We start from the raw sequence: 27,199 nt of genomic DNA on the forward strand, positions 1-27,199 counted from the left end.
TATCTCCCTTTTGGTAATACCTGTGTAAAATGTGAGAGAGGTTTTTGTAGATTAGCCTTTTAGGAACAAAATCCTCCTCCCGTTTCTCAAAATATGTCTTGGATTGGCCATAATAGTTTCTGCAAAACTATGACTCAAACAGGAAATTTCTGAAGAATGTACCATTTTTGCTCTGATTTCATCTTTTAACCTTAAATTCCTTTCAACTGTTTTTCACTTTTACTTTGGATAAACTTCATTGTTGCTGGTGAAAGTGTTTTCATCTTTGTTTTGCCCTTGATGTCTCCATGCTTACTTTTACTGTTTACTGTTTACTTTTTACTTTTACCGCTCTGTTTTTTCATCTATCTTCACTTTGACATGAATTTGTATGCTATGCTTTGTAATTGTCTTCTTTGTTGTTTATCTCCATGCTAGTTGATTTACTTGACTTGGTATTCAGTTTGATACTCTTTAATCCTGATACACTTTGACTATTCTTTACTGTGTCCTTTTACCTTCAATGTTTAGGTTTTTACTGTCTGTTTCAACAGTAAATCGTTTAATTTCATGTTTCCTTTGCTTGTTTTTTTTACTGTATGTTTTATCTTGCATCTTTGTTTGAATAGATTTGATAACAATATTGGAGTAAATAGGTCTTATGACTAGTATTAAGACTGTTTATCCAAGGCTGTAGTCTTTTGATTGCCTATAAAACAAAACAAATTGTTAAGAAAGCATTGGCTTGCAGGGGAGGTCGAAAAGGTTTCATTTGAGCTTGAAAGGTCTGTGGAGTGAGTCCAAAATACTTTTCAGGAGGTAAACCATGCTCGAATCAGTTAACAGAGGCTTCAGGTGGCGCAGATGGGTTACATATGGTTTTAATGCACAATCAGGTGAAAATGAGCAAAACTGGGGTTTTTGTGTTTAAACGGGTAAACGGTTGATATTGGCAAGTAAGCTTTGAATGAACAGGTTGCGTCAGCGGGGGTGATTTGACGTTTTTGTCATTTGCAGGAAAGCGGTAATCAGGCTTCATTGCACCAATTATGGGAGGTAAGTGGTATTTCGAGGAAGCAGTGCGATGCCATCCGTCTTTCAACACGTAGCATCGGCACTGTACATGAAACCGCTCACATCGCGCGCTAAAGGTCGTCCAAAAGGCCCATGCGATATGAGCGAAGGTCATCAGATCTGAAGGATTTGATCAAACAGTTGTCAGGGTAATGATGTGATTGAAGGATAAGATGGGCGTGCCTGATAATAATTAAAGGATTTAATAGTATCGGAGGTGATTTGATTGGTTGGGAGAGTTATTAATTAGTCCAAATGACTAAATTAATCCTCATTAAATGGTGGCAGGGTTGCGTTCTTAACCAACTACAGATTAGTTAATTAATACCATTTATTATTTGTTTTACGGTTATATTTAACCATAAGGGCAGGATATGTAATAATTTGGGGGTTTATATAATACAATAATACGGCTGTGGTTAATGTTGTTTTCGGGAATTACATAATAATATAAGTTAACGGTTAATATGATTTTGTAAGATATGAATGCGCACTAAGTTAAAAATGTTTCTGAAATCATTTTCATCATACACTTTTAAGACTTAGGCTAAGTGAATATGAGGGTTTATATGGAGAATGTTTTAATTTCCCTAAGTAAAATAGGATTTTACTTAGGAAAAGTTTTATTAAGGGAATGAATGATTTTATGGAGGGGTAAATGTTGATGAAGGGGATTTAAATACTTTAGGCATTCCAAATTATTGGTCCAAGGGTCCGGTCCCTCCAATAGTCAGAGAAATGCTCTGAGCCCCTCTAACTATGACAATTACCTTTAGCACTTAGGGGAAATTAGTGAAAATTTAGGGGAAATGAGTGGGGAGGTTAATTATTGTGACTTTGAATGTTGATGTGCCTTCCATGTGATACATGCCTTTTCCTAGTGATGAAAGTTAAAAGATTTAAGCATTAAACTCAACCATTCATAACACATTTATTCTGCAACCATCATCTACTTACCCTACCTACTTAACCTAGCATTTTTATTTCTTTATTAGGGTGCACTTAGACTGGCAAACCCTTTTCAACTTTGCTTTTCTTTTACATAGTGATATCTATCTAAATCTAACCTTATTACATCCAAGGGCTCAGATTGAACTGTTGAGCTCCTTTTTCACTCTACCTATCTACTGATCTGCCAAGATTAAACTATTTGGTCATATCTTTATTCTCTATTTCTAAAACATGAAATTGAAAACAGGAAATAACCAAGATTAAATTGTTTGGTTACCATGGATTGTGGCATAGGTTACAAGTTTCACGCAATATTTATTATACATAAAAGTAAATAGTAGTGGCATTTAGACTTGCACACTTTCATGGTCTTTTCTTTTTGTTGGGGTTCATTTTCTTTCCTTTTTTGACCTTTTCTTTATTCTTTTTACCCTTTTATTCTTTTTCTAGGGCATACCCTCTTTACATTTTTTATTTTTTTTATTTTTTACAAATATCGAAAACATTTGCAACAAGCAAAGGTATGTACATATTTCAGAGCTAAACCCAGTCAATCATGATATATGACACCTATTAGTATAGGAACCTAACACCCTGTAGGGAATAGCAAAGAAAAATGCACATGAAAAGTGTTAATCCCTATAGGGAACAGTAGTTGTTCCGTGTAGGGAACAACAAAGGAAAATGCACACAAAAAGTGTTGTTCCCTATAGGGAATAGTAGCTATTCCCTGTAGGGAACAACAACTGTTCCCTATAAGTAACAACAAAGAAAAATAGGAAAAAAAATTGACAAACAAACATCTCTACTATTTTAAGAAAATACAATCAAATAAAAAGGAAACAGAAAAACAATTGTATGTACAGGTCTCAAAAATAAACTCTTTACTGGATTGGTGCTATCAAAGGGTTGCCCTCTTCAGCGAGAATTTGTATCGTAGAGTCTTCAGGTATCTATTGGCAAAAGTATTCCCTTGTAAGTGATTTGTGGTAGAGACGTACTCGATGCCCATTTGCTTTAAAAGAGTAGCCAGACCCATCAATGGTGGCTAATGTAAGGGTGCCATTATCGTGCACCTCTTTTATCTCATAGGGACCTAACCACCTAGTCTAGAGTTTACCTGGGAAATCCTGGAACCTAGAATCGTACAGAAGTGCCCAGTCACCTTCATGGAATATCTTTTTCTTGATGAGGGCATCATACCATTTTTCTCTTTTTTGTTGAACAAGTGCAGTATGCTGAAGAGCTGATAGCCGGATTTCATCCAATTCATTTATTTGTTGTAATCTGTTAATCTGTGCTTCATTCAAATCTAGCCCTACTTCTTGTGTTATCCTCAATGTCTGAATTTCAAATTCTATGGGGAAGATAGGTTCCTTACCAAACACTAGCTGATATGGGGAGTATCTTGTGGTATTCCTCCAAGTCGTGCGATATGCCCACAGGGATTTTGGCAATCGGGTAGCACAGTCACGTCTATGCGAGGTGACTATCTTTGTTAGAATGGCCTCGATTACTTTGTTGGTACTTTCTACCTGGCCGTTTGACTGCGGGTGATATGGAGATGTGATTTTGTGCAAAATGTGATGATTGTTTAATGTAGTAGCAATATTATGGCCTACAAATAGTTGCCCTCCATCCATAATTATTTCTCTAGGCAAGCCATACCACACAAAAATTTGTAAAATAAAGTGGATTACTGTGTCCTCTGTTGCCCTTCGTAATGCTTCTGCCTCCACCCATTTAGTCACATATCCTATTGCAACTAGTATATATGTCTTTTGATTAGGTGATGGATTTATTGGGCCAATTAAATCTAATGCCTAGCGTTCAAAAGGTTCGATGACAAACTATGGATGTAGGGGCATCTCATCAAACTAGCCAGGGTGGCCCATTCTTTGGCAGGTATCACATGACTGGATAGATTTCTTGGCGTCCTTAAAAATGGTGGGCCAATAATAGCCCATATGTAAGATTTTATGTCCAGTCTTGCGGTTTGCAAAGTGTCCACCGCAAGGTCCATCGTGGCAGGCGTTTAGGATATCGTAGATTTCGTCTTCCCTGGCACACCTACAGATATGCATATCAGCTCTTACGTGAAAGAGGTAGCCTCTGATCCAGGAGAACCGAGTGTTGCGTTGCACTATTAATTTTCTTTCTCTGGGCATCAGGTGTTTGGGTAGTTTTCCCACTGCTAGGTAATTCGTGACATTTGTGTGCCACAGTGTTTTCACGGTCACAGCAAATAGGTGCTCATCGGGAAATTGGTCTTCTACCACCACTGCGTCATCTGTTCTTGGCACACGTGAGAGGAAGTCTGCCACCAGATTTTCCTTTCCTAGTCGATCCTTGATCATTATGTCAAATTCCTGCAAAAGGATTAACCATCGTGTCACTCTTCCATTCATAATAGGTTTATTAGTTAAATATCTGATAGCAGAGTGATTAGTGTACAGGACCACACAGTTTCCTGTTTTATAGTGCCTGAATTTGTTAATAGAATAGATTACAGCTAGAAACTCTTTCTCGGTCACTCTGTAATTCAACTCAGCAGGAGTTAAATTTTTGTTGATGTAGTATATCGCATAAGGTTTCTTGTCTTCCTCTTGGCCAAGAACTACTCCAATGGTCGTATCTGATGCATCAGATTGAATCACCTGATTATGTTAAAATCACCTGATTACTTGTATTCTAAATGCATGTTTAGAGAAAGGTAGTGTTTATTTGTCTTGTTTGTCACTAGAAAGCCTTAGCTTCTAGGGAGGTCCGTTTTGTCCGCATTATCGATTCTTTCCGCATGACACCTGGGTCCTCATATTTCACCAGTATCTCTCTACCTAATAACTATATCAGAAAAAGTTATGACTATGTGGACAGTTGGTGTTGCTTTTATTTTCCTCGTAGGCTTTTTGGTACACAATTCCTTAATGGTTTTTTCATAGATTGGAATGTCCTGAATGGCCTGGAGGAGGGGTATTTTTACACAAAGATTTTTTAATTCTCCCAAGAGATCGAAGTCAGGATATTCGATTGAGCGAGGTATAATCAATATTTCTGGGAATGGCGGAGAAGAGGTAATAGTTTGTTCGTGGATTTTCTACTTGACTGTATTCTCCCTTTGAGGTGTTTGTTCTACAGGTAGTGATTCTTCCAATTGTATATTTTTATCGTCCTTTGACTCGATTATTCCTCCATACCTCAATTTGAGTTCATTACATTCTCTCAACTCAATTCTCGGATCCAGACCTTCAATAATTTGTACCGATTGCACTAGTCTGTTGTTAGGATTTGGATTGGACTGGGCTGGGAGTTGCGGTCGTAGATTGGGTTGAGGATTCTGCTGCAGCGTGTAAGGTGCTGGTAGCGTAGGTTGAGGTAGGGGGATTGTTCCTACTGGCTAGTTTGTATGTTTTTTCTAGCTTGATTGCCAATTTTGGTTTTGTGAAGTGGAGGGGGAACATTGAGATGGATATGGATTGTTCTACCAGAATGGTGGAAAGTAAGAGGAATTTGGCCAACTATTGTTTGGATTTGACTAATTAGACTAAGGTGGCATAGAAAATGCTTGTGGTGACCAATTAGGAAAAGGTGGTTGGTTCTGCCATGCAGCTCCTGTGTATTGCTGAGAATTATATTGTGAAGGTTGAAAGAATGGAGATGGGTCAATAGGCATACCTGTTTGTCATGCTTACCATTGGTGATGTTGATTTAACAGGTAGACTGGTTCTGCTTCTTCCTCTGCCTCTTTGAAGACCGCTTTTCATCCTGGGAGAGATGGGCAATTTTCTATGGCATCTTCTTTAGTGCATATGGCATAGGTCTGTACCATATCCAGTGGGCATTCTTTATGACTATGTTTCTTCCTGCATCGAGGGAAAAAAATAACCAGGTTTTGTTATACTTCGACCTGCTTCTGCTTGGCTTACATGATATCTAATTGTGTTGTCAAAGTTACCAGGATATCTGTTTTGAAATCTTCTAGCAGGTTGCTGATTTCAGTACGAGTAATTCTTCCACCAGAGATTTTGTTGTCCCTAGTGATCATATCATGTTCAAATGGTTTCAATCTTGTACTACCCCTCGAGCACCTAATACTCAAGAATGTTAGCATAGTCTTCTTGATAGATATCACTTTTACCCATGATATTTAATGTCTCTATCCATTGGTCTTTCATCCCTTTAATCAGCGTGGTTTTTAGCACATTATCAGGTAGAGGTAGATTTGCATAGGGAGACCTTTGGAGGTTATATTGGAAACGCTCCACATACCTTGCTACCATTTGAAATCTCTCATCTTTTAGTTCTCGAGATCTGCAATAATCTTGATATTTTTTAAGGAAGGCAGTTTTCATTTGGTCCCAATCATTGATGGTGCCTCCACCCAGTCCCATAAACCAACGCAGGGCTGCTCCCTTTAAAGTGGAGGGAAACAGCTTCAGTTTCTAGGGGTCGATGGTGTAATCATAACCCCGACATAGGACGTCGAATTCAAACAGGAATGCATCTGGATCTTCTGAAGTGAGTCCATGAAAGGTGGGAATATTTTGTAGAGGGATAGCTTTCATGGGGGCATTGACAGCTGTGTCAAAAATAGGATACTGTAATGTAGATGTCTGGGGCGTTTGTGGATTATTGACCATTTGATCAAAGATATGCCAGTACCCTTCTGGGATCTTTGGAGCTAGAGAGTTATCCCTCGGATGTCTAGAAGAGGTGGGAATGATCCTAATAGCACTCCATTAATTTGGGACACTGGGTGTCCTCTGCTCAATTACTACCTCAAGGAATCTTGGTTCCTTTGGTTCCTCTGTTTCCCCCCCTCCTTCACGGATGTTGTAAGAATTCCCTTCTTGTGAGGGAATTGGTCGTGAATTTTCAATATCTTGAAAACTCTGCTCAGTCCCTTCAGTTTTACTATGGACCTCAGCCTAGGCTACAGATGGTGAGCCTGTGGCCTGAAGGGAGACAGTAGGTTGTCTAGAAGTAATGGTTCGGGGACCTACTAATGGCTAAGATTCAGCTTTTCTTAAGATTTCGTTGATAAAAGTTGATCGTCCAAGGGTCACCGATCCCTTAAATTTTTTAGGTTTGGGGTGTGAGATTGTATTTTTTTCTAGTCTTTTCTTCTTATTCATTCATGCAAAAATTCAAATGTTTATTTCTACCTTAAATTCCTAGCAGTTCTGCTGGAAAGCGGGCGGGGGAGCAGGAATTTTACTTGCTCCATACGTAGGTTCTTACCTTCCATTTTTAATACCTAGTTCTCTCTCAACATACAAACATGAAACACCTACTTCACTTTCCTGTAACTGTGCTGAAAAACGGGCAGAGGAACAAGCGTTTTACTTGCTTGTTACGTAGGTTCTTACCTTCCATTTTCAATACCCAATTCTTTCCCAACAACAATTATCAGGTATACATCACTCTTTTTAAAATGGCGACACTCTCCCTGGCAACATCGCCAAAATGTTGGGTGATAAAAGGCATCTGTTAAAACTCCTAATTACCTCACATTAATCATCAACCCGGGCAAGTCCTTTTATTCCAAGAGTGTACACAATATGTGCATGCTATGAATCCAGAGAGTAATGTTTCTTAAAATGAAGTATAAACCTTTGATACAAGAGTAAACGAATGCATTTATAAAACTCAAATTGCAACTGTTAAAGGAAATATTACATCTAAGCATCAAGACTCAATCCTCTACTGAAATCATAATCAAATCTCAAACAAGCAATTCAATTGACAATGGCATCAATCGAGAGCGTAGTAGCAATAACCAATCTCTTCATAGCTGATTCAATCTAAATCACACTCAATCTCTATTAAGAAATCCAAATGGAAATGATGTCAACCGAGAGTTCAATAGTGATAACCAAACTCTTACAGCTGATTAAATCAATAAGATTCTCTATCTTAACGGCTAAATAATTTAATCTACAATGAGTGTAAATAGAATCAAATGACAGTGCTGCAAAACATGTAAAGAAAATGTACTACTTCAATATAGGAAATCGGTAAATAGCAAATAAGATAAACTCACAGAAAATGGGAAAACTATCAAACCAATCAGACTTGCGAGAATCAGAAATATATAACACAAGGGAGCAGTTTAATCCACCAGAGGTCGGGCCCTTAGCCACCAGCGAATACTACTGAGCTACTTCAGAGAATACAAATAAACAGCAACACAAATTATATATTAATCATTGAACTCAAGTCTCATTACAATATGGTCGTGTTCTCCAACAGCACAAGTCTATAAATTAGAATTACAATTTGAAATAACAAAGATCGATCCCCTTTCCTCCTACAGTCTTTTTCTTTTATAGTCAAAAAGAGGTAAAAGATAAATGTGATCCCTGGGGGATTTGCAACTAAATGGTATCTTCTGACACCCTTCATATTTAGCGTTGATCCTCCTGATTCGTCCTCCGACCTGACTGCAGGCGATGCGCCCCATTCTTCCTTTGTTGGTTTATGTTGTTCCATCACTAGGGAACATCAACTGTTCCTTTCGTCATTTCTCTGCATAAAAAGGAGTAAAAGTTAGTTACAGTGGCTAAATCTTAATCGAGAGTAGTTCATCTATTTCTTATCATAATCCATCAATATGTTAGCATCTCAAGATATGAAAGAGATTAGAAAAGAGGAAAAAGGTGATGGAATTAAGAGAAATACATACCCATTTCATAACTCAACAAAAACCTTTCTCAAAAAAATGGATTTTAACATCAAGATGATGCAACAACTACTCCCAGCTTCTGTCTGAGATATTCAAATGTCTCTCTGGATAGTGGTTTAGTGAATATATCAGAAACCTGTTCTTTGGAGGGAACATAATCCAATTTGACTTTTTGTTCAAGCACTTGTTCATGTAGAAAATAATATTTGATGGGTATGTGCTTGGTCTTGGAGTGCATGACTAGATTCTTTGAAATATTGATGGCACTTGTATTATCACATAGAATGGAGATGGGTGGAGTACATGTGATCTAAATGTCTTGCAATGTTTGCATCATCCAAAGTAGTTGTGTGCAACAAGATGCAGCAGCCACATATTCTACTTCAGCTGTAGATAATGCAATTGAACTTTGTTTCTTGTTGAACCAAGACACTAACCTAGAACCCACATAGAATGCACCACCACGTGTGCTTTTTCTGTCATCAACACTTCCTGCCCAATCTGCATCTGTATATGTATGAAGAGTAAGATCTGTATCGCTAGGATACCATAAACCAAATTTTTGTGTTCCTTGAAGATATTTGAAAATCCTTTTGACTGCCTGAACGTGTGATTCCTTTGTATTTTCTTGGAATCTTCCAACTATTCCTACTGCATGCATGATTTTAGGTCGGGTACCTGTTAGATAAAGTAGACTACCAATCATGGATCTGTAAGTTGGTTGATGTATTGTTGTTGATTCATCATTTGAGCTGAGACTGCATCCTATTACCATTGGGGTACATACTAGTTTAGAATCTTCCATGCCGTACTTTTTCAAGATCTATTTGAGATATTTGGTTTGTGAGAGAAAAATACCATCTTTATTTTTTTGAACTTGGAGACCAAGAAAATAGGTAAGCTCACCAAGCAAGGACATTTCAAATTCTTGCTGCATTAATGAAGCAAAATTCTGACTCATGGATTCTTCATTGCTACCAAAAATGATATCATCAACATAAACAACAATTATTAGAAATTTATCAGTGTCAATCTTTGTATATAGATTTCTATCTGTAGACCCCTTTGAAAAACCCTGTTGGTGGAGATATTTGTCAAGATGGTAATACCGGGCCCTTGGAGCCTATTTATACCATAGAGAGCCTTTTTGAGTCTACATACAAGTTTTGCATCATTTCCAAGAATAAATCCTTCTGGTTGTTCAATATAAACTTCTTCTTCTAAGTCTCCATTAAGAAAGGAAAATTTTACATCCATTTGGTATACTTTGAATTTCTAAAAAATAGAAAGAGAAAGAAACATTCTTATGGATTCAAGTCTAGCAACAGGTGCAAAAGTTTCTTCAAAATCTATACCTTCTTGTTGAGCATATCCTTTACAAACAAGTATGTCCTTGTTTCTAATAACTTCTCCATTTTCATTCAGCTTGTTTTTGAATATCCATTTAGTTCCTATGATATTCTTATCATGAGGTCTAGGAACTAATTCCCAAGTATTATTCTTTTCAATTTGCTCAAGTTCTTCATTCATGGCCTTGACCCAACATTCATCTTTGCATGCTTCATTTACATTTTGAGGTTCGGTGGAAAATAGTAATGCTAGATAGCTTGAAGCTTCTGTAATAGTTCTTCTTGTCTGCACACCTGCCTCTTTCTGCCCTAAAATTTGAGTTTTTGGGTGATTTTTCTTAACGTACCTGGACGGAGTCTTTTCTTCTACCGTTATCTCTTCTTCTGGTGCTTCATTGGTTTTGTCTTCAGAATTAGTGTGATTTGATGTGGGAAGATAATCCTCATCTTCTTCATTGTCATAATCTTCAGTTTTTATCTGTTTTGGATTTTTGCATTCTTCCTCAACCACAACATCAATACTTTCAATAATTTTTCCAAGTCTTTTATTATAACATTTATATCCTTTACTTTGGGAAGAGTAACCAAGAAGAATACCTTCATCTGCACTGGGTTCAAAATTACCAAGTTTTCCATTAGTCCTTTTGATGTAACATTTGCTTCCAAAAACTTTGAAGTATTTTACAGTAGGAGTCTTACCATACCAAAGTTCATGTGAAGTTTGAGTGTTGTTTACCCGAACATTTGCTTGGTTGAGAATAGTGACGGCAGTGAATGCAGCTTCACCCCAGAAGGTTGCAGGAGTCCCAAAATCATCTAACATAGCTCGAGCCATTTGTTGAACAGTTCTGTTCATCCTTTATACAACTCCATTTTGCTGAGGAGTCCTTGTAGTGGAGAATTGCCTTTTTATTCCATGTTGTTCACAGAAGTCAAAGAATTCATCTGAGGTAAATTCCCCTCCTCGATCAGATCTGAGGCATTTGATTTTGCGATCAGATTCATTTTCAACCAAAGCTTTGAAGGCTTTAAAATTTTCAAATGCTTCATCTTTATGCTTTAGAAGACCAATCCAACACATTTTGGAAAAATCATCAATGAATAATATAAAAGAATTCTTCTCCACGAGGTGACTTTTTCCTTGATGGCCCACATAAATCAGTATGAACAAGTTCAAGAGGCTTACTAGCTAACCCTTCCTTTTCAATGAAGAGAGATATGGTTTACTTACCGAATTGACATGATTTTCATATTGTATTTTCAAGAATGTTGATATCAGGAAGATCACGAACAACCTAGAATCTGCATGCTTTTCTTATTTGACAAAATCTTAGATACCCCAATCTTCTGTGCCATAGCCAGTGTTCATAATTTTTTCTTGGATAGCACTATTGTTGTCCTCCCTTGAGTATGTATAAGTTGTTTGGATTTCTTGTACCTTTGATCACGGTTTCTCCTGTATCAAGCTCACGAACAACACATCCGTTTGATCGAAATACCATTTCATTTCCTTGATCACACATTTGACTGACACTCAACAAGTTATGCTTTAGACCATCAACATACATAATATTCCCAGCTTTAACCTTTTCTTTCAAGAAAATAGAGCCTTTACCTTTTATGACAGCAGGAGTGTCGTTTCCAAATGAGACATTCTTTTCCTTTTCTAAGGCGTTATATTAGTGAATTTTTTCTTTGTCACCTGTCATGTGTTTTGAGCATCCACTGTCGATGTACCACTAATTTTCTTGTCCTTCTGCATACAAGGTTATACCACATCTTTCTGTTTGTGGTTCTTTCTTTCTCCATATTTTGCATTTTAATGGAGTTTTCTCCTTTTGAGATATTTTACGAAATTTACTCCTGCATTCAGATTCTTCATGGCCAAAGTTGTTACAGATTGAGCATTCTATTTCATTTTCAAGAAGAGAAAAGTTATTTTAGGAATTTTTCTTGATCCCTGTCACATTCCTTTGATTTCTTGCTTCTCTAGTCATGATGGTCTTGTAAGCAACACATTGAGCAGCTTTGTGTCCAAAGTTATGACATGAAAAACATTGGCCATTAAATAAGTTCTTGTGATTATCGAATCTACTGACCTGGTGATTGTAGTTTCTATTGATATTCATCTTTGAAGAAAATTGAGTATGATTTACCTGAGGTTGGTTGTGGCTTCTGTTCATCCTTGAAGTAAATTGAGCCTGATTTACCTGGTGATCTACTTTATGCCTTTGCTGACGATTGTCAAACTATTCACTGCTCTTTGCTGCATCAAGATAGCTTTTAGTGGAGGTTGACGGCTTCTGTGATTGAGATGCTTCTTTAATATATCCAAGACCTATCTTTATCAGAGGAGAATGCTACACTTTGATAATTTCATTTAAGGTTTTTGATCCTTTAGCAAATCTAAGATTGAGAGCTTTTGTTTTCTCAAGATCCTTTCTTAGACCCACAATTTCACATTCCAGTTTTTAATTGTGTTTTTCTCTTTCAGCAAGTTGGTATGTCAAGGTATCTATAATCATATTCTTTTCTTCTAAACCGATTTTGAGTTTAGATATTTCTTCATAAAGGTCATCTTCATCTAAAGCATCCCAAAAATTATCATCTTCATAAGCCATCAGAAGTCTATAGTCATTACTAGTTTCATCTTCATCATTATTTGATAAACCATCGCTATCTTCATGAGTATAGTAGTTCTTTTTACTTACACTTTGTTTTCTATTCCATTTTGCAGATTCCTTCTCTTTATCATATTTATCTTTATGAGGAAATTTGGCAGCATAATGACCGACTCTACCACAGGAAAACATTTGAAAGGTAGTTTACCTCTGAATCTTCTAGAACCCCGTTGAAGCTTCTTGACAAAGTTTACTTCATATTCTTCTTCTGACATATGTCTTGATTCATTGAGTTCTTATTTTCCTTTTGTTGAAGCTTTAAATGTGGCTTCTCTCATATCTGATGGGCCTCCTTTTCTCATCTCAAAGGTAGTTAAGATTCTGTGAAGTTGTGTCATAGTAATAGTCTGTAGATCATGTTTTTCTTCTATGGCAGATACTTTGATTCAAATTTAGCATACAAGGATCTTAAAACTTTCTCAACTAAGGTAACTTCCTTTATCTCTTCACCCAGATTCTTCATGCAATTAACAACCTCATCTATACGTAAGAAGTAACTAGCTATACTTTCATCATTGTGCATCTTAAGAGTTTCATATTGAATTCTGAGAGTTTGCAATTTAGCACGTTTTACCTGAGAGTCTTCTTTGTAGCTTAGAATGAATTTGTCCCATATTTCTTTGGCTGATTTGAGCTGCATAACTTTGACAAACTCTGATTGTGATAGACTTCCCAATAATGTATTGACAACCTTGGCATTGGTTTCATATTTCTTTTTACCTACTGTATCTGTAGGAATTGTTGATGGAAATGTATATCCTCCTTCCATGATTTCCCAGACATTTGTTCCAAGTGATTGAAGATAGGTTGTGGTTCTTATCTTCCAATAAACAAAGTTTCTCCCATCAAAGATTGGTAGTTTAATGGATCCCCCGCTTTCTTGATTACTCATGATGATGGATCTTCCTTCAAGCTATCAAGCTTCTTCTGAAGAACCTGCTCTGATACCAATTGTTGGAAATAATACTGAGAGGGGGGTGAATCAGTATTATCAGATCAATAATTTAATTTTCAAAACTGATTTGAATACGCTACTTCAGCTAAGTGAACTAGCGTGTATACACAACTGTACTTAAGGCAACCGGGTTATATGCAGAGGTATTTTGATTTACCCAAATTATCATGCATTGAACTTTAACCAATATCTGGAATTCATTAGACAGTGCAGTAAAAGCAGAATAAAACATCACACATAAGCAACACACATGAACACCAAGATATAAGGTGGAAGCCTAATGTGGGTGAAAACCACCTGCTGTTGTTGTCTTTGTCTTCTTTTAATAATAAGAAAATATGTTTAAAATTTTTATACTAATGCAGTCTTATACCAGTACGCAGGGTTCTACCTACAAAAGGCTACAACCTTCTCTCATTCTCCAGCTTTTACTGGAAGGGAGCTACAACCCCCTAGCTCTTGTACTAGCCGATATGTTTACTAGTACGTAGGCGCCAACCTACAGAAGGTTGCAACCTTCTCTCTTCCTCCAGGGACCACATTTCATAAATTTTCAAACTGGATCCATCAACAACATTATAACTACAATTCAATCATTAAATACATCTACATCAACCGATCACTGAAACCCAAACATCACTTTATGAATCAATCCCTTTGACAATGAATCTGATACTGTTACCAGAATACAGTCACCAGAACCCAGAACTCTACAACAGCAAACAGAACAACTAAAACATACTTTATAAGGTATACGCTACTTCCATTTGTCGAACCTGCATGTGTACACGCTTTTACCAAAGAGAACTAGCGTACAGATCTGCAAATCAAACTTATGATGTATACACTGCTTTGATATGCAGAACCAGCGTGTATACACTCATTTTCTAAAGTGAACTTGTGTACAGATCTGTAAATTACGATTTAAACATTACAACTATTCCAGACTTCAGTCATACCCAGATCATCACATTTACAGACTACAACATGCACTAGTTATTCAGATACATGATCAAACCACATAAAGATAATTCATTTCAAGCCTTAAGATCCTGATACATCATTAGATCTTATCCTTCATCAAATGCTAAGGTTCATCCTTGGTTCAGATCAAGCACAACACCATAAGCCAATAACCTACATATTAGATCTCACACTTCATCAAATATTCGATACTTGCACACCTTGGCCTAATGATATTCTCCTCCTTTTATAGTTTTAAGCCTTACTCAATACCATGGACCAAAACCACTTAGGCCCAATACCTTGGACCAAATACATAGGGTCAATAGCTCGGACCAGATACCTTGGACCAATACCATGGATCAAAATACCATGGACCAAATACTTCAGATCAAAAACTTAGTTTTCCAAGGTATACACGCTTTTCCTTTTGTGAAAGTGCATGTGTACGTATACGCGACTTGTATATAGTGAACCTGCATGTATATGCAGCTTGGTCAATGGTGAACCTGCGTATACCTCTCTTTATTCATTCTGTGAAGATTGATCTGTAATTCTTTGCTGTTTACCTGCTATACTGTGATCTTTCATCTTAGTGAGTTGCCATCAAGGACAATACCTGTATCATAATGCCAACAATTATGTGCTGGATAGACATTTGTGAAACATGTAACAACTCGAAAACAAAAACATTTGTACCATAGTAAGCAAGGAAGTACAACATATATATATGTGTGTGTGTGTGTGTGTGTGTGCTGGTAATATTTTTCATACATCAAAACCTCAAAAAATAATATGTGTGTTTGAAATACATCGATGGCTTGAAGGCCTAAAAAATATGGAATGCTAGACCTATTCACTAAACAACATGATGCTCATGATAGCATGTAACTGCTCGGACTACGCAAGTCAGCAGTCAATGAATCTGATCTGAAACCCCCACTGTATGCCTCTAGTACTGGTGTGGGACATCACCCATCCAAGCATACTCTGGGATCCCATGGGTCAAACCCTCGAGATTCTGTGCAATCTCCTCCTCGTTGTCGCTTCCCTCCTGATAAGGAGCGACATCAAACTGCTGAGTGATACGCTTGGCAATTGGGGACATCCCAGTAGGGCATTTTGGTCCAACATCTGCATTCATAAAATTGAAGTGTCATGAACACATATATTTCAAAAAATAGTAAAAAACATCAAAAAATTTAAAAAATTGTTTGTTTTTACCTCCATCATCAAAATCCTCCCCTTCTGGGAGCGGCATATCTAGATCTCCGCGAAAGTCGATACTGCTGTAAGGCCAATCCTCCACTATTCTCAGTTGTCATCGTAGCCATGAGAAAAAGGCGGGCTTATAGGACATCTATTGGTGCCCCATAACCCTAGGCATCAACTCGCTCCAATGGACCATCCGTGGGTCTCATGGCATCAACGGATCTACCTCAGTCAACTGGTATTGGAACAGTGGCACCTATTCCAAGAAGAAGGTCACTAGCACAGATCTGAAGCAAAAATTCTTCAGGTGTCCCACCTTACCTTTTGATACTGGCACTTCATGGTTATTTTCATAGCTTCCACCCAATTAAATATGGTGGGCATGGTGCAGTCAATAGCATACTGAAGTTCAACTTGTTGGTCTCATAAGGTGCTTGGGACCGAGCCACTTTGTTGATGGTCAATAGTAGAACTCTCAACACAAGATCCCAAACAGTCATAATCTCAATCTTCCCACTTTTGGATTTTAAGAGCTTCTGGGCAATGTTTAGCAAGTAGCATAGTCACATTTTCCCCAATCAAACTCGACCCATATAGGTTGACTGGTTCCCCCCTCTGGGACAATCCTGTGATGAAATAAATGTCTGAAGTCTCCAACTCCATCTCTTGGTCACCGATGATGAAAATTTCTTATTCACGTCCCAGAGATTGATCAGGTACCTTAGCAACTCAGGTTGGTCTCGTAGACCTGGTGTAAGAAATAATTTGAGGATCCCACAGTTCCTCAAAGCCTCCAAGCAATTTGGATTATCTATTTCTTGAGTATCAATATCCTCATGCTCACATTCTTTCCAATCCACCATTTTTCACTCTTTCTTCCTGCAAAAACCATGTAATCAAGTCAATGATCATCCTTGGCCGGAAAAAATTGGTTTCAAACAACCAAATTGAGCAAAAAACATGCAAATTTTATGCTCACAACGTGGTTGGCAATTTAAGCCACCCCCAATTAACGCAATTTCGTGCCCGAAAATCGCGCCAACCGAGGGTGAAAACGTTTTTCCAAAAGCTCCCCATGAAACCCAAAAATGGATAAAAACACGAAAAATCAGTATGAAAATGGAGCTTAAGGTCTTGGCTCTTACCTGCAACTGACGGCTTGGTGAATGACCTCCCGAATCTCCTGCAATCTACTCCTAAAAAATTAGGCACAAGTGGGTAAAAGGCTCTTCACATAAAGGTAAAATGATAAATGGTAAAAAATAATTACTTTTGCCCCATTTTATTTAATTTTTCATGAAATATTAGGGTTTTTGAGTATTTTTTGACCTATTTTGCCTCAAAACTGGATAATGCATTTACCTTTCTTGTGCAACAACAGGTCATGGATTGTCGATGATGGTACTATAGTCGTGTTTCAACTCTTTTCTCAACTCGTAAATCTTAAATGAAAAGATGGCCAAGTATTTTTCCCTTTTTGACTCGTAAAAGAGAATAAAATGGGGGGTCTGCTTTCAAGCTCTTTTCCAACTCTTTAAACACGAAAAGATTTCTGAGCTCTTGACGTTACTCATAAAAGGATATGAAACGTTGTGCACCCAGTATACATTTACCCCTATTTCGGGCTAGGATGCACTATCTACGAAAAAGGTACTCCTTGACTGAAATGGTCAAGCGGTTCTCTCGAGCATCATTTTCTAGCTTTTCGGGCTCGAAAGACACAAATGTACGAAAAGGGACCATGTGGAGTTTTTTTTCCATGTCTTTTTCAAACTCTCTAAACATGAAAAATATATCGATTTGCACCTTTGTCGGACTCATTAAAACATTAAACGACATTGGATTCGTTTCCATGACGAACGTGAGCTTCTCATTCCTAGGGCTCATTAAACTTACTAGGTTAGATTCATCAGAAGGATGAATTTATAGTGCAAGCATATGTTATCCCCTTCAAGATTGCGATAAAAAATAATTGGGGTACCTGCCAAAAATGGTGGGAGAAATTTAGAAATTCGGTCAATCATGTCGGCGTCTCACTCTTGAACATAACACTTTCTGCTTCGTGTCGGTTGTGATATCCTCCTTTTCATTTTACCTTACCGGGTTGGGCCACTCATTTTTACCTTCCATTTGATCCCTGCCACATCATCATGACCACCAATCCTATGGATCAAACAATTGCCAGACTCCAGAATCGTGTCACCGATATGTTCAAAAGTTATTCCTTCTACAGTTAAACTTACTCCTGATTCTCTGCATCATCTAAAATCATTTTCATCCGTTTGTCTCATGTCGATGATGTGGGATACATAATGGCCCTCCTTCGACATGATCGTTTCCTATCGACTTCAACTCATTATCCAGGAAGATGGCTGACATAATCCCTTCCAGTACCTTAGAGCTTGCATGCCCTAATGGCAAGTTCTTCACACTCGACGACAAGTTCACATCATTAGCTTTCGATCGGGTGATTTCACGGGTGTTCAACATCAGTTTCTTTATTCACATTCCGTGAACTATGTTGCCAGTACCTTGAGAGCCATTGTCATTATTGGTGGTTTCTCTCGTGCTTGTTAATGGTTCACATCATTGACCGGTAATCAAGTGACTTCCTAGCATGTTCGACTTCAACACATTCATTCACATGTTAGGATTTGTACTTTGATTGGGTTGTTTGGAGCGCAAGACCCTAGGCTAAGATTACACAAGTCCAGGTTGCGAGGTAATGTGACATGGTCATGTTGATATACATGTCTCTTTCAGATGGATGGCTGCAACCATACCATGAGTTGTTATATGTGATCCTTCTCATTATTGGGTGGCTGCGACCATACCTTGGTTTCATTATGATCCTTTCTGCTAGATGGTTGCGCCCATACCTTGGATCCATTTACATGATCATTCTCTAGATGGTTGCATCCATACCACGATTCATGTATCATTATTCAGAGTTTTCACTGATGTATATGTATCTATGCTTGCTTTCAGGTTTTCCTATGATGGACTATGGTTCCCTGGTTCCACTTATAAAACATTTCACCCCTCACTCTAGTTTGTCCTTCACGCTTTAGGGGCCATCTGTTACATAGCATTTTGTCACTGTCCCTGTACTCCTTGTCTATGATCCTGGAGGACCTCTACAGTGTAACCAACATACTTTCCCATCATGAAGAAACTCCCAGTATGTCCCTCTTCATGAGCAGAATAATTCCCCTTTGCATCATTTCCCAAGAATCTTCCTTCTATCCCAGTTTATAAGACCGGCACTACTGACCATTTTTCTCCTCGCATTGATTTACAGAGGTTAAAACTAACCCCTGCACTAATAGGATCTACTGGGCCCCTTTTTCAGTCACACTGATCCTCTTTCGGAAGGTTTTTTAAATAAGGAGCTGAAGCTTCCATGTCTAGAAGCTTCACAATGGAAGTCTAGTAGATGGTTGGGCCGGATAGAGCCGAGGAAATCAATTTGGGCTCCTTTCCCCTATTAGGATGGAATAAACTCAAGAGATAAGACCTTCTCCCATGATGATAGGAACCTTCTCCCATCCATCCAAGCTATATAAGCCTCTCTTTTTCCCAAGCAAAAGCTAGTTGGAGTTTTGGAGCAAGTGTGAATAACCAACAAGTCATTTATAGCTTATAACTTTCTAGTGTGTGTTTGAGGGAGAATAGTGTGATTTTGGTTTGGTTAGAGACTAGATGGAAAGAGGCATTAAACTTCCATTTGTTGGGGCTATCCATGAAGTGCTAGCAGAAGTGTGGGAACTCGGATACGTCGGAGGAGACCAACAACATCAAGGCACCAGTTGTAATCTCTTTCTGATTAATATTAATGTAACCATCAATTGATCTCCTACATGAAGTGTAATTTTACATTTTTATGGCTTAATGTTCCTTGACCTATTAAGTAGGCTAAATACAATATTGTATGATATCATGTTTTTTGTTGTTGTTGTTTACTTGTTTCAGTTATTTGAAGGAAGGAAACAGAAGATAGTTAGAGTAAGGAAGCCGGATCATCTCCAAGCAGAATAGCGTTCTAGGAGGTAGGCCCTCTTAATTGATTCTAGCTTAAGGAGATTTTCCATAGATTTTTTTGTTTGTGGCTAGACCCGCTCTCTCTGGCTAGAGGAATTGTTTATGTCTGCACTAAGAATTTACCTGCACCACAAGTGGCCATAATGGAATGTCACTAGTTACATCCTTATGATCATGGTAGGCTAGCTTGTAATGAGACCCCCTATCCTCTTTAAGAAGATTTGTATTGTATTTTCATATTTCCATATTTCCATATTTTTATTGTAAAGGGAGGGAGGCTCATTTACTCCTTAAGAGTTAGGGATGGCATGAGAAGTAAAAAAAAAATCCAATGAAAGTTATGCTTTTATCCCTATATCATCATACCAAAGGGAATTATCAATTGAAAGTGTGAAAGATAAACCAGCATGGTATTAAGATAGTGAATCATTTTATGATATGTCCAAAGAGAAGATATTCAGCCAGTCATTATATAGATGAACCAGGTTAGTTTCAGAATAAAGATAACCATCAAAGTTTTTACAAGTCATAATGGTATTAATATTACTGTTTTTCCTTTATCTTGGGTACAAATTCCAAATCCAAACAGATGGTTTTGATAAGAAAACATGGGAGAGAAAATGGTTTTTGGTTAAAAATGAATGGCGATGGAACAACAATTATTGGTCTTAAGAAAAAGAAATCACAATTGTTCATTCTACCAAATAGCAACTATTCAATTGACTGAACAGCAGTTGTTGAATTGATTGAACAACAAACACACACACAAAAATTGGAGTTGTTCAATTGATTGAACAACAATTGTTCAATTCATTGAATAGAAAACACACCAAAAATAAATCAAAGTTGTTCAATTGGATCAATAGCAGTTGTTCAATTGATTGAACAACAAACACATCAAAAATAAATCGGAGTTGTTCAATTGACTGAACAGAAGTTGTTCAATTGATTGAGAAACAAACACACCAAAAGGAATTGGAACTATTCTTTCTTTAAAACAACATCTACTAAATTAATTGAACAACAAACAAACCAAAAAGAAATCGGAGTTGTTCGTTCTTTCGAACAACAATTGTTCAATTCACTGAATAGCATATGTTCAATTGATTGAACATAAAACACACCCAAAGGAAATCATAGATGTTGATTCTACCAAATAGCAGTTGTTCAATTGATTGAACAGCAAACATACCAAAAGGAAATCGCGTTGTTAAATTGATTGAACAGTAGTTGTTAAATTGATTGAAAAACAGTGGTTCAATTGATTGAACAACAATTATTAAACACACCAAAAAACAAGAGAAATCCTTGTATTTACATAATGATGTCTATCTAAAATAAATTACAACCAACCATAAGAAAAATATATACATTGTTTACAACTGAAAAGTGATAAATTTTCATGAGACTAAATTTGTCGGGTCATTACTCCCTATAGCTAAAATTTTCATAGTGGGATCATCACATACTTTTTGGCAAAAAGACTCTTTGGTGAGTGGCTTATGATAAAGACGTGCCTGATGTCCATTCACTCGGAAATAATGGCCAGACTCATCAATGGTGGTCAAAGTGAGAGTGCCATTGTTGTGAACCCCTTGAATTTCATATGGGCCAAGCCACCTTGTCTGTAAGTTACCTGGAAAGTCTTGAAATCTGGAATCATAGAGGAGTGCCCAGTCTCCTTTCTGAAACATCTTCTTTTTAATAATATTGTCATGCCACTTAGCCCTTTGTTGCTGAATAATTGTGGTGTGTTGTAGAGAAAGTAGTCGATCCTCATCCAATTCATTTATTTGTTGAATTCATTTAGTTTGGGCCTCCGTCAGATCTAATCCCACTTCCTGGGTTGTTCTGAGAGTCTTTATTTCAAATTCAATAGGAAAGATGGGTTCTTTGCCAAATACAAGTTGGTACGGAGAATATCTAGTAGTATTTCGCCAAGTTGTGTGATAGGCCCATAAGGCCTTTGGCAGTCTAGCAGCCCAGTCCTGCTGATGTGTCGAAATTGTCTTGGTCAAAATTGCTTCGATGACCTTATTAGTGCTTTCAACCTGCCCGTTCGCCTGTGGGTGATATGGGGAAGTGACTCTATGTGTGATGTGGTGGTTCTGTAGAGTGGTTGTAATCTTATGTCCTACAAATTTCCCCCCTCCATCTGTTATCACTTCCCTGGGTAAACCATACCGCACAAATAACTCGAAAAGGAAATTAATTACGGCTTCTTCCGTAGCTCTTGGAAAAGCTACTATTTCTACCCACTTTGTTACATAGTCTGTAGAAACCAATATGTAGGCCTTTTGGTTTGATGGTGGATGAAAGGGGCCAACAAAATCGAATGCCCATTGTTCGAAAGGTTCTATTACCAATTGGGGCTGCAGCAACATTTCGTCAGATTGACTAGGACGGCCCATCCTTTGGTAGCTATCACAAGCCTGGACATATTTCTTAGCGTCTTTAAAAATGGTGGGCCAATAATAGCCCATATGTAGTGCCTTGTGCCCAGTTTTGCGATCTGCGAAGTGTCCTCCACAGGGCTCGTCATGGTAGGCCTTTAGGATGTCGTAGATTTCATCTTCATGAATGCATCTATGTATGCACATATCAGACCCTGTATGAAAAAGGTATCCACCAATCCAAGAAAATTGGGCGCTCTGCTAGACAATATGTTTCCTTTCCCCTGTTGTCAAGTGTCTGGGCAGCTTTCCTACCACCATATAGTTTGCTACATCTGCATACCATGGCATTTAACTGCTACGACAAACAAATGTTCATCTGGAAACTGGTCATCCACTACTAGTGGATCATTTACCTTTGGAACCCGAGAAAGAAAATCCACGACTGGGTTTTCCTTCCCTGGATGGTCTTTAATGGTGATATCAAACTCCTACAAAAGTAGCAACGTATGAGTCACTCGACCATTTGTAATTGGTTTGTTAGCTAAGTATCTAATGACGGAATTGTCAATATATAGAAAAAATTGAAGCCATTTATATAATGTCTAAATTTGTTTATGACATAAACGACAGCTATAAATTCCTTTTCTGTTACTGTATAATTAAGTTCAGTAGCAGTAAGATTTTTGCTGATATAATAAATAGCATAAGGATTTTTGTCCTCCTCTTGGCCTAGGATAATGCCTATTGCTACATCTGACACGTTCGTGGAGATATCAAAGGGTATCTCCCAGTTGGGTCCACGCAGTACTGGTGTCGTCGAAGCTAATTTCTTTGAATCTGTAAAAGCTGTGTCACATTTATCAAACCATTTAAATTCAACATTTCTTGTTAAAGCATATAAAGGCGCAACAATTTGCCAAAAAAAAATTATGAACCTACGATAGTAACCTACATATCCGAGGAAGCTACGTACCTCCGTCTGAGTACAGGGTGTAGGTAGTAGGATAATTACCTCTATCTTCGTTGGATCTACCTATATCCCAGCCACAGAAATGTAGTGTCCTAGGATTATGCCTTTTGTCATCATCATGCGACACTTGATGTTTCTTAAACACAGCCTGGTGGTAATGCATCGTTCCAACACCTTTTCTAATTTCAGTACCGCTTGGTCAAATTTGTCCCCATACAAGGTAAAGTCATCCATGTAAAATTCAAGTCCTTCATTTATCAAATCAACAAAAATACTGAGTATAGCCCTCTAAAATGTAGTTGGAGCATTGCATAAGCCAAACTGTAACACTCTATAAGAAAACGTACCCCATGGGTAGGTAAAGGCAGTTTTGTCTTGGCCTTCATGGGTGATTTGGATCTGATTATAGTCACTGAAGCCATCTAGAAAGGAAAAGAACTATTTTCCTGCCAGTGTATCAAGGACTTGATCAATAAATGGAAGAGGGAAGTGATCTTTCTACGTGGCTTTGTTCAATTCTTAATAATCCACACAGATGCGCCACTTCTCGTTTTTCTTGGGAACAACTAACAACGGAGAGACCCACTTACTATCCGAAATGGGATAAATAAAATTCACATCTAGCAACTTCTGTAGTTCTTCTTTTACAATATCTTTGAGATGCAGATTTAGTCTTTGTTGAGGTTTCCAGATAAGACGAGCATCCTTTCCTATGTAGATATGATGTGTACACAATTGTGGGTCTATGCCCTTCATCTCTGGATAGTCCCAAGAAAAATACCCATTATATTTTTGCAGAACTTGAATGAGCTTTTGTTGTTGGTCATTGTCCAGACTATCATTAATATTTAAAACCCTCCCTGGTTCAATTTCAACAGGCTTGTTGTTATGAACGGCAGTTGTCAGGATATGTTGATCATCAGTATCTTTCAAAGGGCCTTCCAAGGCTTCATTGTCAATAATTTCTTTTAACATTTGACATTTTACAAAAAGAAATTCCCTTAAGGAAAAATTGCAATTTCATTAATAAAAAGAAATTACATTTTGTAGATGCATATGTGCATATTCAGATCATATCATGGACATGACTATCAACATCTTGACAAAGATCAAAAAATTGTTGCCTTGATCCATGCAGGGAGGCAACAATACATAAGACTATAGACCCACAGTTTAAAAACTATGTTAATTTGACATTTTACATTATTCACAATGGTTGGCCGATTAATAAAGTTATTAATTACATCGTCTTTAGTCTGATTTTATAATGCAAGCGCCTCTGCTATTATAAGTGGTGAACGAATACCTTCTTCCATATATGTGGGTAGTTGTTTATGTATTTTCATAATGCGAGACTTGGTTTGGCAGGAGGATATAAAATGAGATTATTTACAGTGTCTCCCTTAGCAATGGTCATGTTGCCCACACGACAACCTATGTAAGCATCGGCTATTGCCAACCAAGGTCGGCCCAAAATTAAAGGGTGCACATCTAATCGACATTTTGGGTTGATAACTAGAAAATCCACTGGGTACTCTAATGAACCAACAAAAACTATAATGTCCTGTAAAGTTCCCTCTAGTCTTACTATTGGGTGTGGAGCATGATTATCATCCTAATTTAGAGGTCTTTATTTCAGCGGGATCTATACCCCAGGAAGATTGGACACCCCTCAACGCAGGGGGGTGAGGGGGGGACTTGTCCCCCCCATGTGGGTTTGGGGGGGCCCATCCCCCCTGGCTGGGGGGTCTGGGGGCCAGTGTTCTCTCGGCGGGGTTTTTGGGGGCAGCTCCCCCGAAGCTAAAAACAAATGTAAAATTGCCTTGTAAAAGTATAGTAATTTCTAATGAATCTGGGCCGTTCATTAGGTGGATGATCTGATGGTAGAATTTGTGTTTAGTTTAGGGTTTTTTGTCCTAGAAGGCAACCCATCTCTTTGTATGATGGTATTGTATTGAGCCTGTGATATAGATGTGTATTCTCAGAGCGAGAAATAGATAGGTGAGACTATGAGAGAAAACAGAGGATATTACAGCGGATCTGCTGTAGGTTGCGTCTCTTCATTTTGCTGGATAATAAAAAGGAAGGACTGGTTGTTCGGGGTGGACGTAGCCCAAACTGGGTGAACCACGTATATCTGTGTCCCTCTTGTTTTATGCATTTTCTGTGTTTATATTTCTGCAATATTTTATGTGTTACATTGCTCTGTAATATATAATTTTCTAAAACTTACCACTGAACAGTCAGCAAGTTCTAGCAGGGTGGTGGTTGGTTCCAGAGCTGTGATACCAAGTGTCTTGCAAGTTTCTACGGTTAAGATGTTAATGGTTCCGCCAAAGTCAAATAGTGTGTTCAGAAAGGAGCTGCCATATACTTGGACTATAACTATGGGATTCCCTAGATCTTCATATTTTATCAGTGTTTCCCTGCCCAAAAGTAAATCAAACAAAGTCCCTACGACATGGATAGTTGGTGAAGATTTTATTTTCCTCACAGGATTTTTCGCACATAGTTCTTTAATTGTTTTAGCATAAATAGGAATATTTTGATGGCCTGGAGGAGAGGAATTTTAATGTAAAGATTTTTCAGTTCCCCTACGAGATCAAAGTCTAGATAAACAATTGGTTTAGGTAATTGTTAATCTTTCAGGGAACGGGGGAGAAGTAATTATGAGTTTTTCAAGATCTTTCTGTTTGACTGTGTCTTCTCCTTATTTTATTTCTGTGTCAGTCACAGTCGAAGGTGTATTTACATGTGATGTTTCTAACTCATTTGGTGGTTGTTCTATGTCTTCCTCAGGAGTGATAATGCGTCCTAACCTCAGCCTAAGTTCACTGCATTCTTTTTGTTCGGTCTTCGGATCTAAGTTTTCAACAATTTGTATCAGCTGAATGGGTTTGTTATTGGGGTTTTTTTACAGGGAAAAGTGTCTATGCAGAACTGCTAATCCCACTAAGGTGTGGTAGCTACCTTAGAAACAAACAAAGTAAAGCTACTTTCGTTTTCCTTTATGAAATATAGATGAGAGAAGAATAAAGGAGACCAACCTCTGTCTTGCGCTTGGTTCCTAGTTCGATTCCTCTCTCTTCTGATAGTCCTTTGCTACTTGCTTCCTTGTACACCCAGCTTCACAGAGTACCTGTAGAATCAAAGTAGCATAACACTATACAAGAACATGGATCTATTATCATAAAAAATCTAGGATCAGATGTAAATTGCCCATACAAATGCATGAAACATAAATGACACAATAGTATGGAGTAAAACTTGAATAGCTTTATTGATAATCAAGAAAGAGCCAAGAGAGTTACAACCAGTTGTTCTGACCCAACATCATCCTCTCAGCAAGTAAGCCCTTCTTCACCTCATGCAAAGCTTAGATCACCCAACACTATGATGTTGCCTCAAGAAACCAACAGCAATTCCTTACAAGATGCAAAATTCCAGCCTCTGGATCTCTGGGATGAGGGATCCATATATAGATATCTGTAAGGGAGATGAGTCAGCTTGTGATTTGATTAGTGTCTTCCCTCTAATAGTTCTTGCTTCCACTTGGAGATTGATGATCTCTTACTCATCCTTGGTCGAATTCAGAATGGCAAGTGTCACAGGAGAAGTTTCTGGAAGATTCCATGCTTCTCCACCTCGCAGATTGACACTGACATTTGTCTCTTCTCGCCCATCGCACCCCATAGAAGGGATTTTTGAAAAGCAACGCACCCACAGAGTGTACTTAGGTGAGATGCAATGCACTTTGCCTATGGAGCAGGTGAAATGATCCTGTTTTGACCAGTTCTGAGTGGTTTTTCATGGAGAATTTCTGGGAGAAGCTGTAATCAGTTGACCTTGTTCCTTTAGGAATTGGAACAACACTTTTAGGGACTTAGGAGCCCTTGGTTTATGGACATTTTATGCTTGGGGTTGCAGTGCCCAAAAATGTCTA

Source organism: Pinus tabuliformis, chromosome 2_2 (assembly GCF_031772625.1).
Source record: "Pinus tabuliformis cultivar Carrire ecotype Pingquan chromosome 2_2, CPIR1, whole genome shotgun sequence".
Classification (NCBI taxonomy): Eukaryota; Viridiplantae; Streptophyta; class Pinopsida; order Pinales; family Pinaceae; genus Pinus; species Pinus tabuliformis.